This window comes from Amblyomma maculatum, chromosome 11, assembly GCF_055883805.1.
Source record: "Amblyomma maculatum isolate TAMU_Amacu chromosome 11, ASM5588380v1, whole genome shotgun sequence".
Classification (NCBI taxonomy): Eukaryota; Metazoa; Arthropoda; class Arachnida; order Ixodida; family Ixodidae; genus Amblyomma; species Amblyomma maculatum.
Window position 1 is genome coordinate 29898745 of NC_139354.1, and position 12415 is coordinate 29911159.

Below are 12415 nucleotides of genomic sequence, written 5' to 3' on the forward strand. Positions count from 1 at the left end.
CGATACCATTCAATACATTTATTTCTGAAAGTTTATTCACGGTGATTTTTGTTTTAACTGAGCAAATGACTTTTCAAGTCAAGTTATACACGTAACCACGGCGTTGCTTCATGCTTGCTCATCACTGCAACACACTTCCATTCCATCCAACGCCAAATATATACAGAACCAGCACTCCACCGCTTGGATACAATGCTTCGCTAGCACACACACACACACACACACACACACACACACACACACACACACACACACACACACACACACACACACACACACACACACACACACACACACACACACACACACACACACACACACACACACACACACACACACACACACACACACACACACACACACACACACACACACACACACACACACACACACACACACACACACACACACACACACACACACACACACACACACACACACACACACACACACACACACACACACACACACACACACACACACACACACACACACACACACACACACACACACACACACACACACACACACACACACACACACACACACACACACACACACACACACACACACACACACACACACACACACACACACACACACACACACACACACACACACACACACACACACACACACACACACACACACACACACACACACACACACACACACACACACACACACACACACACACACACACACACACACACACACACACACACACACACACACACACACACACACACACACACACACACACACACACACACACACACACACACACACAGTGTGACGAAACATAACACAAGCGGCTCACTACCAACTGCTTTGCTGCCGGAAAGAGCGTGAAAAGGATGGGGGCTAAAAGACATGCATGGCAAAATTACTTTTGAAAAGGAATTAAATTACATTACTAAACTTGCTGAAAATAGTAGAAAAGTAATTAAATTACATTACTCATTACTGCTCCCAAAAAGTAAAGAAATTACATTACAATTACTACTGCTGAGTAATTCAATTACTTTAAAATTACTTTCTAGTTTTCATTCATGCAAAAAATAAGTAAACCTAGTAAACAAAACTAACTTATTCTCCAGACGCGAAGCACGCACATTCTTCCATCTTCCCGCGAAATTCTGCCTCAGAAAGCTATTCCTTGAGTAAAAGATGACAGAACCGGCATAGTGGAACGCACGCGTGGCAAGCAGGAGCATAGCATTCAAAATCAAATTGTAAATCCTTTTTTTTATATGATCAACAGTTAGCCGCTTCCAGATAGTCAAATTCATGCGCAGCACTCATTGCCAACCTTCCTTAACTAACCCTGGCCGTCATGTCTGAACTCTTTCCGAGAATCTTCGTGCGATCAAACGTTGCCATACATCTTTTGCACCGACTTACGAGCGCAGCTAAATTGGCGTACTTGCCATCGAGGTTCTCTAGTTTTAGGGAGTGTTCTCTTATTCGGTCATTAACGCAACCGCCAGTTTGGCCGACAAAGAACTTTCAACATGACTCGGTCATAGAGTAAACCACTCCAGAAAACACTTCACAAACGTCGTTTCATAATTTTTATTTCATCCTCGTGTTTTTTTTTTTCTTTTTGGCATTACAGAAGTATGGGCACAGCTTTCCCAGTTTGTTGGGAGCGCGCTTGTTCTCCCAACAAAGTGGGAAAGCTGTGCCCACGCTTCTGTAATGCCAAAAAATCATTTTCTTGCTTAAAACAAAGAGTACCCTGATTAACCTTTAAGAAATAAATGGCACTGAATGGCAAATAGATGACAACTGCGGATTATGCTTCAAAAAGCAAATTTTCTCTAATTAAGAATTAATTTTGCGGACACGCACCTTGCATTGTTTGATCTCTGGAACATCTTTATAGGTTTCTTTGGTTTCTGAAGAACTTCGAGCAACAGCTGAATCGACTACTATCAGAACAAACATTTTATAATTATTTCAAATTTCATCATTTTCCACTTTCTTCTGTAGTGTATATATTTAAAGAAAAAACACCCACAGTTTGAATTGCGGCATATGAAAGCGCAATCTATTTTATATATATTGATAATTTTGGCACTCATACGTCACAAATTTTACATTTTACAATGCTTTTGTGCGACTAGGTTTTACTATCACTTGAAAACTTAGGACGGTGTCCAGGGGCCGTAAAAGTTTCTTCAACAAAACTAAGTTGGAATAATGTCTATCATGGTAACACAGTAGCCACGATATTTAAAAAATAAATCGAAGGTCGTTGAGCACACATGCTGTACCAGTTAGCTTGCAATGACCCTTCTATTCTTGTTTACAACAAATATTTTTTGCGTCCTTGCAAGCGAAAGTAAACTTGAGGAACATTAATTAACAGGAATAAGCTGTAGGCAAAATACCTAATGCTACGTTTGCAGTATCTTGCCCGAGGACTTGCGCCCTTACTGTCCTGCATGCGTTATGGTAACGCGCATATATGCTACCCTGCAAGGATAACACAGCACTCTAAGCACTCGTTATATAAGGGAGTAAAAAAGGAGTAACATATCCTGTAGCCCCACACTAAATCCTGTTGGAAACAGTTATACACCAGCGCAATCCTGTTGGAAACTTGGTGTAATTAGCAATCGCAGAAGACATTAAGGTAAAAAACCGGGTTGAGGTCTTAATAACTGCTAAAGCTTGGAAGGCTTTAGTGAGAAACTGGTTCCGTTTCCGAGTCCCGACCATATAGGTATTTCGTTGTAGTGACGAAAATATATCCCAGGACTTGAGCACCGTATACACTTTTCTGATGTTGCGCTGCAGAATATGGTCACGGAATGAGGAAGTTGGCACAAATCATCGATGATCACAGAGCGGCAGTGAGTTAGGCAGTGAACTTCGGCTTCTTCGCCTCGAGGAGGCAAGCGCTCGCGATCAACGCAAAGACGAGGAGTGCGCCGTGTCAATATGTTACTCCCATTTTAGTATAAAGTTGTTTATTTAGCCTGTGTAAAGGAACGCTAAATATGGTGTTATTGTTGCATCGAAAGCAGCAGTAATGTTACTCTGAAAAGCAATATTAGACCCCTTGAGTGCGATATTACACACCTGAAGAGGCCTAGTGCTTTCAAAGGCAAATTTATGTATGTTTGTACTTTTTGTGGCTTGAACAGTAGTATTCCAAAAATTCAGTGACAGTCCCTAAGAGGACATGCCCATTTTACCAAAAGGCGTGACTGATAGCCTGACAGGCCAAATTTTACCACGTGCGCACTTAATTTCCAGCGGGAGTGTAATTTTACACCCAAAGGAGCCTCACGCACCCTTAAGATAGCACCAACAGTGACGACCAACAGAGCAAGCCTTGCCGCATCCTTTTGAGCGCACTCGCTGAGGTCAGGTGCACTGGATGGAAGGAGTGAAAACTACTGAAAATGGAAGGACATCTCTAGGCCAAGTCGCGTGCTCCGACGAGTTTCGTGCTCATAATCCGAGGAAAGGTGTAAACTATCAGCTGCTGAAACAAAGGTGCTAACTTTTTCCACGCTTTGGCTTATTCGATGTGTTGATGTCCACTTTATGGAAGTAGGTGTATGAGGGTTTTTCGCCGCAACCAGCAAAGATGAAGCCTTTTTGCACCCCATACTTAGGTCTTGGCTGTTTGTTGTTCCCTTGTTCACGGATGTTGGATAGACTGTCTTTCGTGAGGTGCTGCAAGCTTTGCCGGCGCTTCGTTTTGCTTATTTCCCCTTTCCGACAATCTGCTCCGACAGCGCTGGCAACGGGGCCCCCGGGACTGCTGTGTGTTTCCCGTGTACCATAACAAGCTGCCTCACGGTCCCCGCTGGAGAGGCAGCACGCAATGGTGCCGAGTTTGACACTGCACAGGTTCGTTTATTTATCATAACAAAAGGGCGTCCTCACTTTGACATACGAGGTGCGAGTGAAGACATCCGTCGTTTCTCAGAGACTGTGTGTGTGTGTGTGTGTGTGTTCGTTTTGATGCTGTTTCTGACCCGGAGTCGACGAACACGAGGGGCGCGTCGAGCTCTTCTTCCCCTCGCCAAGCTGCCTCTGTCAACGAAGCTCTTCCGACTACGAGGAGGAGGCGATGGGGGAAGAAGGCCCTGTTTTCGGGCCTCGCGTGTTGAGCGAGCCGAATGCCCGTCGCCTCCATCGATCGCCTCGCGCGCGCACACACACAAACGCGGCACGGCTGCAAGCAGAGTGTGCGCGCGTGCGGGGTACTAAAGTGGACGGGGAGAGCACGGAATGAGTGGTTGATCAGCTCGGCGGTCTCTCTTGCGGGCCGTAGCAGCATCGGCGGCTGACGTCAGCCGAGCGGAAGCGGCCCAATTGGGCCCGGGAGCCGCCGATGAGGAAGCGCCGCGCAACCGAGTCGCGGCCATGCGCTTCGCGACAGCGGAGAACGGAGCGCGTCACCTGCTCTCGGAGGAGAAGCCGAGCCGAGTCAAGCCAGTCCCGCCTCCGAGCAGCGCGCGCCTAATCACAGGGCACCACGGCGCGGAGGCCTCACTTTTCCGGGGCCCCCAAGAAGACGCGCCGCCCCGCCCCAGCCATTAATCACGCGTCAGACGAGGGAAGCCATTAATGGGTGCGCCAAAGTGGCAGCACTGCTGCACCAGCCCGGGAGAGAGCCCCGGGGTTCGCGCTTGCAGCGGCGACAGCTCCCGACCCCGGGCTCCGCATGCAAATAGCGCGCCTGCCCTGATGGATGGCGCGCGCGGGACGCAAGGGTTGCCATTTGGCGTCGTTATACCTGCGCCGTTGCACGCGGCCCCGCTGGTGCCTCCGAATACACATATACAGGGCGCCTGCCACCCTCCCGGTCGTCGTCTCCGTCGTGTACATGTGGAGAGTACGCTGGCGTCGTGTCTCGCTGCTGCGTCGCTTCGGAGCGCGCTTTCTCTCCCTGCCGCTCCCGCATCCATCACCGAGACGGCGTCGACGCGGGGACGGTGCACACTCGGTGTGTTCGGCGGGTGGCGGGGGGGAGTCGGTGAGGCGATGGTACGTGACGCGCGGCGACCCTTGTTACGGGGACCTCAAATGTCATAGCGCGGCGGCGGATTGCACCAATAAGCGGGGAAACACGTTCCTCCCTCCCAGGCGGCGCGGTCTTCGCCGTCGGTCGGCGGCGGTGGAAGCGCCCGCTTCGTTAGCGTCAACAGCGCTTCTTTGTTCTGACTGGGAGCAGGGAGGGGCCGGCGACAAGAAACTTTTAATCACGCCCCGCGATGACACCGCACGCAGCTCTTCTTGTCGAGCGGGGTTGCGCGAGTAATTGCGTCTCCGCTCGGCGCCGGCACATCGGTAATGGCGGCTAATGCAGCCATCAATCGGCCACGCACGCTGTTCTTTTTTTGGGACGCAGCCGAGCGGAGGGAGTGGAGGGCGTACGCCCGCTCCACTCCCGAGTCGCAGAAGGGGAGCGACGCGAGAAGACGCCACTAATGCTCTGTCGAAAGACGCGTGCGGACCCGAGACGAGCTGTAGAGAGCGGGCACCTGTCTTCGCGCCGCCGACCCGAGCCCGCTTTCGCGCCGGATTCCTAGGAGCGTTGGCAATGCCGCATGGCTGGCTCTCAGTCTTGAAGCTCGCGAAGAACGAGGCAACCCGTGTAGGACGCCGCAATTTCCTCTCGCGACTGTATGCTAGCGACAGGACCAGTACCAGACAATCGTAAAGCATTGCTACTTAGAGAAAGATTATACTTTTCGCTATGCAGGACCGCAAAAATACGCATCATGCTCGGCTTTCTGCATTCGCAGTAGCCGTTCACGAGATCTCACATTCGTCAACGAGTCTGGAGAAGTAATTTGAGTTTGAAAGACCGCATATCTTGAACTTTTAAACCTTGCAGCTAGGAGGGAAGGGGAGGGGGCCATCCAAAGTCACCCTAACATATATCTCCACCCCACTTTTTTCATGGACCGACGAGATTTCACAGGCATTCACAGCCGTCGGTTCTCACCTATTCACAAACATGTGCCTTCATTATATATGACGCATACCGCGTCGAAGAGACGTCGAAATAACGATGATTTATTTTTATTGGTGCAGCTAAATATTGGCCAGAGAGCGTCACGGCCAACGTGAGGTCTGCTTAAATTCCAAGCATTCCATCCAAGAGAAGCCCGCGAACGAGGTAGGCAGCCCAATGCATTGGCCAAATATTGATACTGTGTTGACATTGTCTGACCCAACGTAAAACTAGTGTATTACCAACATACTAGTATTGGGGTGATGGCTTATGCCTCCTGGGCTAAAGCTCGAAAGCTGAAAAAAGTTAGATGACTTTTGGTCCAAAAAATTTCCCCGGAACATCATGAAAATGTCCTTTACGGTTCAGTTTGGTTTACAAGTTTTAACATCTCAAAAGCGACTGGGACGCCGCAGTGAAGGGTTTCGGAAATTTTGACCACCTGGAGCTATAGTTGGAGTATGAACTGCCCATTGGGATAAAGCACCCATCTGCAATGATCGAAAATTAAATAGCTTTAGCCAGTTAGCTGGATAATTACAGGAATTTTTCAACATGTGTGTCACCTGCGAAAGAGAGTTTGTTCCTGCAAGCGTTCTTGTTCTTTCGAAACGTGCCCGACTTTCAGGAATTTCCGAGATGGTTCACTGAAAGGCCGGTGTATATATACACCGATGTGTGCGTGTGTGCGTGCGTGTGTGTATGTGCGTGCACCGACGTTTCAGTGAACACCCGAAAATTACTAGAAGTATAGTGCACGAGTTCAAAATTACAAGAAAGTTTGCAGGAACCAACTCTCGCGGCGGACACGATATGCTGCAAAATTGCTGTAATTACCCAAATAATGAGCGAAAGCTATTTAATTTCTAATTATTGCAGCAGGGTACTTAGTCCCGATGGGGAGTTCGGGGTCATGAAGACCTACGATGCTGCACTCTAAGAACTGAAACTCTTAAGAGTAAACTAGCCTAATTACTCCTGCAGATCTCACTCTACTCCTGCCATATGCGAGTGAAATGGGCTTTCACTCTTCCAAGAACAAATGAGTAAAGTGACCGTTTTACTCCTGCAAACTTTGATATAGTTAAAGCTTGTTTTACTACTACGATTGACCAATTATAACTACCCTTAACACATGTTTCGATCGTTGATCAGGCAGCGTCCGTATTGGACACTGAAGCAGGCAGCCATGCATTATTTTTCTGCCTGTGCAGGCAGTATAAGCTTCATGCACTTCGAAACAAGCGTAAAAAGCATTCGACTGCATGTATGAACGAATACAGCTGGAACATCCGATGGTTGCAGTACTACAGATGTTTCAATTGGCCCCAAATTTACAGCTCAATTTCCGAGTGGATAGCTGAATTGTCATTATATTTTCGTGCAGCTGAGCAGCAATTTAAGCTCGTCACACGCACAGAAAGAATTAAGTTCTATCTCCGTGGTTCTTCATTTAAAAAAAAGAGATGAATGCAAATATAGAAAAGCTAATTTTGCGAGGCCCTGCTTGAGAACATTTGATGCAATTTTCACTGCGAAACGGAAACTTTGCAGAATATACACGCAGCTTTGATCATATATATATATATATATATATATATATATATATATATATATATATAATTTTCAACATGCTTAAACTGTTTTGGTGTGAAGGCTCCTAGTGAATAATAAAGAACGAAAACTTGAGTCTCTAGATTCGCGCTATTTGTAATATATGTAATTCTATGTGAATCTGTTATGGAAATTGTGATAAATATGAACACTGCTTAATATGTGGACTCAGTGCTCCAATAAATGGTACGTTCCGCACTCCATACTGCGCGTACAGACTCGAATATTACCTCTAATGAAAACGTCTAAGTTTGATCATGAGCTCTTAAATCCGTAGGCCGCCACTCCTCCTTTCATTGTGTCCCACTCTGCTCCATCTGAAATGCGACCCGAAACATGACCTCGTAGACCGCTTACGTCGACCCCATCCACTAGTGTCGTTCGACACCCGAAACGCCATGCTGACAAATTCCGCACCTGTCGGCGCAACAGCGGTTTCGCGGCCGGCGGAACGGTACCGCCACCGCCGGGTGGCAGCAGGGACGGCAGTTGAAGTTCCCGGCCGATCAGCGTTCGAGAGCAGCGGCTCAACAATGGACGCCGCTGCGGTGCTTTCTCCCCAATTCTACCATCCTCTTCGTAACGGCATCGGCCACGCCCGCGAGGCCCAATTACCGTGTCGCGCGGAGCGAAAGAGACAAATGACGCGTCAGCCGATCGGGCGCTGGCGCGGAGGGAGACCTCCAACATGGCGGCGGCTGAAGCGAGCCGCAAAGGCGGCTTCGACACCGCCGCGTAAAGAGAGGCGTGGGGCGACACTAATTCGGGGTGCCCTCTTTGTTCGCCAATTGAGCGCCCCGAGCCGGCGGCGGCGGCAGCTCCGTGAGCGAGGCGACATGTTTCGACACGGACCGACTTTGCGATGGGACCTCCAGCGCTGCTTCGGAGCCGCCGCCGAGTCGAGCGCGGCGGAATTGGAACGAATCCGGCAGCCGTTGTTCTACCGCATTTGTGGCGCCGGAAGCCAAAATCGCCGCGATAGTGCCGCCCCCGCGCCTTCTGTTTGTTGTGGCCGCGGTGCGGCACTCATGTGGCTCGATGCCAGCGCCGCTCTGCTGCAGTACAGAGCACTGTAACTCGGGCATCCTTTAGTCGGCTCCATGGGAATGTACCCCTCTACCCGATCCCGCGCGGTTGCTGCGCCAGGAACGGATAATTGTTCGCCTACGATTATAGGCATTTTCACACGACAAAAGGCAAAGTTGAGCGAGTTGATTTCGTTCCATGATACATCGTTTACAGCGGGAATGACAGCGGATGATACGAAGGCTTTGTCGTACATGGCGTCCGTTCAGTGTCCTCTGCACCGGAACTGGCGTCATCCGTTCGTTCTCTCTTGCGCGTTGTCTCTCTTTCCCAACTTCAATGCACCAGACGCGAATGGGTTGCCCGCCTGCATGTGAGAATACAGTGAATCAATACGAACGTATAAAAAAAAGTCCCACTAGTACTATTACTCCACTGCACTCGATTCAAACAAGTCGCAGGCTCGGTGCAGTTGTCAGTGGTTCAGTCTAACTATAACCAAGGAATATGATTTCCGATCGACGTGTCAGCCTTGTCGACGAAATGACAATCGGGCGTTCGATCGAGCCTAATACTATAGAGAAAAATAAAATAACGTACGGCAGCTATTGACAGCGCTTTGCATTGGAAGATGCAGATGTAAATAAGTTGCTTTGGGTCGTTCTGTTGTCAATTCTTGACGCGCAAGCCCAGTCAATACATTTCCCGTGTTTATTGCGAAAGCAATACTACTCGCACTTTCAAGCCTTCGCGTGACCCTGCCGCAGTTACGTCTTACCCACGTGACGCTGTGACGTCACACCCCACGTGACACACGAGCTGGCAGGAGCTGCCGACTTCGGTCTCTAGTTTCACATGGGACGGCTATGCCAGAATCAGCCTGCTAGGACCATTCACGTTACCCCTATAGGCCACTAAGGCACGTTCATGTGGGTTGGTTAAAGCGGGGCTTTATAAGTGGGCTGAGGAAGAAGAAAAAGAGAAGAAGAAGGACGCTCGGTCACCCGCAGCTAAAGCTTTAGCTGAATATTTGGTTCAGCAGCGTTGAACCCTTGTAATTTTTTTTTTTAAGCTCCCGTTCCGGCATGTGACAGAATGCCAGCTTCTTAGTTTATATAGTAAGGCGGATTCTTTAGATGGAATCTGTATTGTCTATGTATATAGGGGAAAATCGAAAAGCCAATGGCATATAGGCATATATATGCCCCCGTCCCATCTCAAACTTTCATATTTTCTATTTGAAAATGTAAACAGGTGTGTATTCGGGAAATAGTATCAGTTGTTGGCTCATTTCTATGTCATGAAAACTTCAAATGAGCATTATATATGCAAATAAAGAAAAACAATCAGCTGACGCTTCTTAAACCGATTAAGAAATGCGAAAGCTAGAGAGGGCTCGGAAAAAAAAATACAAGAAAACTGTTTTTTCCTCGTTTATTTTTTAATACAAAAGATGAGTATGCACTAATGTAGAGTACAGCATGCGGATTTTCAGAAAATAGCAAGGAGAGATAAGAATGCCTTCCTGAACATACAGTGCCAAGCAGTTGAGGACAACAGCCAATTAAGGAACACAAGAGCTCCGTATAAGACAATCAAAGATATCAAAGGAAGCTTCTGTGCTAAGCTGGGCATGATAAAGGACAAACGAGGCAAGCACCTCACTGAAGCCTCAGAGATAAAGAAGAGGTGGCAGGAATACACAGAAGAACTGTACAAGAAGGACCCGAATGTGCAAACCCAACATAAGACGGTTGTGATTACTGATCTCGAGCCGGGCATCCTGAAGAGTGAAGTTGAAGGGGCCTTAGCCAGCCTTGCTAAGAACAAAGCTAGCGGAATTGATGGTATTCCAGCTGAGTTGCTTCAAAACCTCAACCATGACGCTGTTAACATTCTACATACATTATGTCAGAAGATTTGGACAACCCTGCAGTGGCCACAGGATTGGAGGAGGTCAGTTTACATCCCCATTCCAAAGAAAGGCAGTGCCAAATATTGTTCCAACTACCGCACGATCGCGCTTATTTCGCATGCTAGCAAGGTGATGTTGAAAATCCTCCAAGGTAGGCTGCAGCAGTATGTGGATCGGGAGCTTCCGGACGTGCAAGCTGGGTTTCGCAAGGGCAGAGGAACTAGAGACCAAATTGCCAACCTTCGCTGGATCATGGAAAAAGCAAGAGAGTTCCAGAAACCCATCTACTTCTGCTTTATTGATTATGCAAAAGCGTTTGACTGCGTAGATCACAGCAGTTGTGGCAAGCTCTCCAAGAGATGGGAGTTCCAATTCACCTCATCTGTCTCCTCAGGAACCTGTATGAAGGGCAAGAGGCCACAGTCAGAACTGGGCATGGTCTTACTGATTGGTTTCTGATCGAGAAAGGAGTGAGGCAAGGCTGCATACTGTCGCCCTGCCTATTTAACCTATATGCAGAGTGCATCATGAGGAAGGCCGGTCTGGACGAGTCTTCAGCTGGAGTGAAGATTGCTGGAAATCGTATCAACAACCTTAGATATGCGGATGATACCACTTTAATGGCAGAAAGTGAAGTGGAACTCAAGAGACTTCTGATGCGCGTACAAGAAGAGAGTGAGAAGTTTGGGCTTAAACTGAACATTAAAAAGACAAAGATCATGGCGTCTTGCCCTCAAGTCCTGGAGCATCAATGGACAAGAAGTGGAAGCTGTGACAGATTTTCTCTTCTTGGGCTCCAAGATTACCTCGGAAGGAGACTGCAGCCATGAAATTAGGAGACGCCTGCTTCTGGGAAAGAGAGCAATGGCTAGCCTTGACCGCCTAGTAAAGAGCAGAGACATTAGTCTGCCAACCAAGATCCGTATAACTCGTGCTATGGTCTTTCCAGTTGTGATGGATGCGAGAGTTGGACTGTGAAAAAGGCTGACCGCCGAAGAATTGACGCATTTGAATTGTGGTGCTGGCGAAGACTCTTGAGAGTTCCTTGGACTGCCAGAAGATCAAATCAGTCGATATTGTCGACCATAAACCCTGACTGCTCATTGGAGGGTCAAATTTTAAAGTTAAAGCTCAGCTACTTTGGTCATCTGATGAGAAGAGAGGAGTCGCTGGAGAAAGGTTTGATGTTGGGAAAGGTTGAGGGTCGCCGGAGAAGGGGTAGGCAGCGAACACGATGGTTAGATGGCATCCTCGAGGCACTGCAGATGAAGTTATGTGATGTTAGGAAGATAGTGAGAGACCGGAAAGCGTGGCGTGACATGGTCCATAGGTCACGAAGAGTCGGACACGACTGAACTGAAGAGTACAGCATACGCAAAATGTTGGTGTCGAAGCATTCGCGTGTCTGAAGAAGAGCGTAGCAACCAGCTGATGCAACCTTAGAGCAAGTCGAGTCAATGTGTTGTTGCCAGTGTAAATGTTTATCTGAGTGACTCCAAGGTACGTAAAAGTCTCTGTTGATTAAAGCTGGTTGGCCATGGTTAATTTGTAATGTAATATCAGTTGAATTTAATGGTTTGTTTCTTGAGTGGAACAGTAAGTACTTGTTTTTCTTAGCATTAAGTGTTAATTTGTTTGTGAGAAACCAGTCAAATATATTTTCCAGTTCTGTGTTCGCTATGGTTTCAAGTTCAATCGTACAGTGCAGCAGTAACTATATACAATGGCAGTATCATCAGCATACATAAGAGCTTTCTATGAAGTCAAAATGTTAGGCAGGTCATTCACGTACAGTGAAAAAAGTAGTGGGCCAAGAGTGGACCTCTGGGGTACTCCTGTATGCACGTACTGAATAGACGACGATATAGTTTTTA